The sequence below is a fragment of the Mustela nivalis genome, assembly GCF_964662115.1.
Source record: "Mustela nivalis genome assembly, chromosome: 1".
NCBI lineage: Eukaryota > Metazoa > Chordata > Mammalia > Carnivora > Mustelidae > Mustela > Mustela nivalis.
In genome coordinates, this window is record NC_139020.1 from 55,972,203 (window position 1) to 55,976,007 (window position 3,805).

The following is a 3,805-nucleotide window of genomic DNA, read 5'->3' on the forward strand; positions in this document are numbered from 1 at the left end:
CTCTTCTCTTAAACTTACTATGTCATTTTTTTGTTTATTTATATGTTTTTAAGGTAATAGGTAGTTTATTAATTTAGAAATACTGATTTATTTGACTCATGTTTTAAGAAGAGTAGTTCAAATTACTCACATGCATCTTTGCCATCAGTGTCTTTATGATCAACAGGCAATTTTCCAAAAAAGTCCAAAGTGTGAACAATTTTCCAAATAGGCCAAAGAAATCTAAATCTAGTTCTTACTAGATGAGAAGACACCAAAGCCAGGTTTGGTGTCCTTCTCAGCCTAGCTTTAAGGTGGCTTGATTCTTGCCTCTCAGCTGTCTTTCTCAATCCACAGATTTGTCAACATTCGGTGAAGGATGCCACATCTTCTCAAGATCAACATAACATTAATTTATATCCACTTGAAACCTATAGACATATTGGTGTGGGTAGCAGAGATGAAATATCCAATAATTATATGTAAGATCAGCATATGAAAGTTCTTAAGTATAGTGCCCTGAACTTTATAACTCAGTGTCACTGGTTGCCCTTGTGGCAGGTGTATATGCTGTCCCTCCACTTTCATAATGCTTGAAGGTTACAGGCTTGTACCAGATCCAATTCATAGTCAAAGTCTAGCAACTACTTGGAAAGGCACAATTGAAAGATGGATTGTTACAGACACCATCTGTGAGTCCTTCTACCATTACTCCAAGAAATATGTGTGGGCATGCTGAGTATATTTTTTTGAAAAAAGATTTTACTTTTTACTGAGAGAGATAGGGAGGGGGGGGGAGCAGAGGGCGAGGGACAAGCAGGTTCAGTGCTGAGTGAGGAGCCTGATGTGGGGCTCGATCCTAGGACCCTGAGATCTTGACCTGAGCCGAAACTAACAGTTGGACCCTTACCTGTTTGAGCCACCCAGGCACCCCCTGTTGAGTATATTAATAGGAAAGTTTAGTTATGATGGATTGGGTAATTTTATTTTTTTAATTTTTTTTAAAGATTTTATTTATTTATTTGACAGACAGAGGTCACAAGTAGGTAGAGAGGCAGGCAGAGGGTGGGGGTTGGGAGAAGCAGGATCCCCACTGAGCAGAGAGCCCAATGCGGGAGTCAATCCCAAGACCCTGAGATCATGACCTGAGCTGAAGGCAGAGGCTTAACCCACTGAGCCGCCCGTGCACCTTGGATTGGGTGATTTTAAATAGAATCTTTTTGTTTTGTTATCTAATTTTATAATAAATGTAAGCAACTTGCAAAAAGCTACCTCTCATAGTTTCCACTTTATTATGTCAAAGCAGTGGAGTGTAATGGTGTTCACTTTAGGTCTTAAGCTACTGGAGATTTGACAATGTCATTTTCACTTCTATCTGAAATTTTTGAGATATGTACTTACTAATTCCATGTATGATGTTATTGAAAAATTCACCTTATGCTACCAATATTCACATCACATTAGGAAGTTGGTGCTCTTTTATGTTTTACTGCTGTATATTTATAATCTCCATAACTAACCACTTGTTATATTGCTCTTTTAAACATTTTTTTAATCTATTTGTGCAAGTCTTTTTTTCTCTAATGTTAGTTAGTCACCATACAGTACATCATTAGTTTTTGATGTAGTGTTCCAGGATTCGTTGTTTGCATATAACACCCAGTGCTCCATGCAATACATGCCCTCCTTAATACCCGTCGCCAGGTCAACCCTTTACCCCCACCTTCCTCACCTCTGAAACCCTCAATTTGTTCAGAGTCCATAGTCTCTATATTGCTCTTTTATTTTTTTTTTAATTTTTTTTAAAGATTTTATTTATTTATTTGACAGAGAGAAATCACAAGTAGATGGAGAGGCAGGCAGAGAGAGAGAGAGAGAGGGAAGCAGGCTCCCTGCCGAGCAGAGAGCCCGATGCGGGACTCGATCCCAGGACCCTGAGATCATGACCTGAGCCGAAGGCAGTGGCTTAACCCACTGAGCCACCCAGGCGCCCCACTATATTGCTCTTTTAAAACATTTTTTTTCAGTCTTTAATCAGATCTTTATTCAAAATTAGCTGTCCAAAATGATTTGACTTCTATAGAATAAACAAATGTAAGTTTTTAGGCAGCAGGCTTCTTGCCTTCTGTGGTAGGTTTCTTTCTTGCAGGAATCTTGTCATCTGCTGATTTCTTGGTAACTGCAGCCTTTTTTCCCACCAAAGGCTTCTTCTGCTTCTTCACACCAGCAGCCTTCTTCTTTGTCTTCCATACCACAGGCTTCTTGCCTAGAAACCCCTTCTGATCATATTTGGCTTCTAATGCTGCTGCTGCCTTATCCATCTGGAGTTTGTGATTTTGGTCTGGCAAAGAATGGTATTCTGGCACAGAATTTTTGCATATGGGTTTAGCTTCCACATGATTCTCAGGTTCTTCAGTGGATTCTTCTTCAGGTCCCTGTGATGAATCTTCTTGGGTGGTGTTCAGAGGGTTCTTTGGATCCCTGGACTTTTCAAGATTCTGCTAAGGTCTGTGTTAATACCTTATCTGTGGTAAAGTTGTAGTTACTCTTGAAGGAGGCAGTCTTATGCCAAGTGCCATATAGATTGCCTAGCTTGTGGAAAGCATTTTCAGTCCAAATGTAGAAACGTCCCACTTGCCCACTAGGAGCAAGTTTCAAAATGTTCAGTTTGCCTGCATTAAGTCAAGTAATGCCTGGGATGTTTCTGAAGGCCTTGATGATACCATTGTCTTCATTGTAGATGATGCAGGGTCCCCTGCACTGGACAGAATGATGGTTTCTCATTTTGCCCTTGACAGCTCTCATTTGCTGAGAGGCATAGACCTTTTTGATGTAATTCCAGGCTTTAAGTTTCTTTCAAAACAAAACAGCCTTGGTATTCTTGTAGCCTTCACCTTTATTGTCAACCACCAAAGGAAGTTCAGGAACTTCTTCATTATGATGACCATTAGACATGACCGGTACTGGTAAGGCTGAGGCAGCCAGGGCAGAGTACATGGCATATGGCTTCTGGTTATATTCACTCTACAATGCCAACAGCACCGGGTTTTGGTGGTACAAACATGCGGCCCCCATGACACATATTTCCAAGACCACCCTGGCTGAAATGGTGAGTCCCACTGCCTCAAACTCTAGGAATTCAAGCCCCCGATCTGCCAATACCCCAAGACTGAACACTGATTTGATGAACTGCTAGTTCACTGACAGTGTATGTCTGGCTGTTGTTTTTGCGCAAGTTGGTATGAACAAAGTTCATAATATCAGGTCAAATGGGAGCCTTAAACACAGCAGGCAAAGTAACATTTTTGTCAGATGATTCCCCCTTTTCAGAGTACACAGATGTCAATGAATGAGCACACGCCATCAAGGGGAGAAGAGAGGGTGATGCTCCTCAAAACATTTTTACCAAAGTTATAGATATACTGATTTTAAAGAGGCAAATAGTTCTTATAAAATTTGTTGTAAAAACCGTCAGTCTACTTTCACCCATACTTTCATTTTTGGAGGATTATTTTGGGATGTATTTCTGTGTCTCTAAATAACATGCTTTATTGCTGCTTCTTGGTTTGTTGATTTCAGGCAGGACCTATTGACTTTCCGCTAAAGAATTTTCAGATTGAGCTGAATTTCATCACTCCCACTTTCCAGTGCACAAGTGCCATGTCCCAGCCCACATCCTCTTGATAGGGCTCAAAACAATTGACAGTGAGCCATGTAGTGAATCTTGATCATTTTGCTTTCCGTGCATAGTTTTATATTTTCCCTAAAGGTCATACAATTATCCTCTCAAGATGTTGAAATACATCAAGTGTTCTGTCAGTTTTGT

At 40.3% G+C, this 3,805-nt stretch overlaps 1 pseudogene across 1 annotated transcript; it reads right to left on the reverse strand.

The window, feature by feature from the left end:
• Nucleotides 1-2,081: 2,081 nt before the first annotated feature.
• LOC309866249 (large ribosomal subunit protein uL4 pseudogene) lies at nt 2,082-3,350 on the reverse strand (annotated as a pseudogene). Its single transcript has one exon. The product of its transcript is annotated as a large ribosomal subunit protein uL4 pseudogene (transcript).
• Nucleotides 3,351-3,805: the final 455 nt, after the last annotated feature.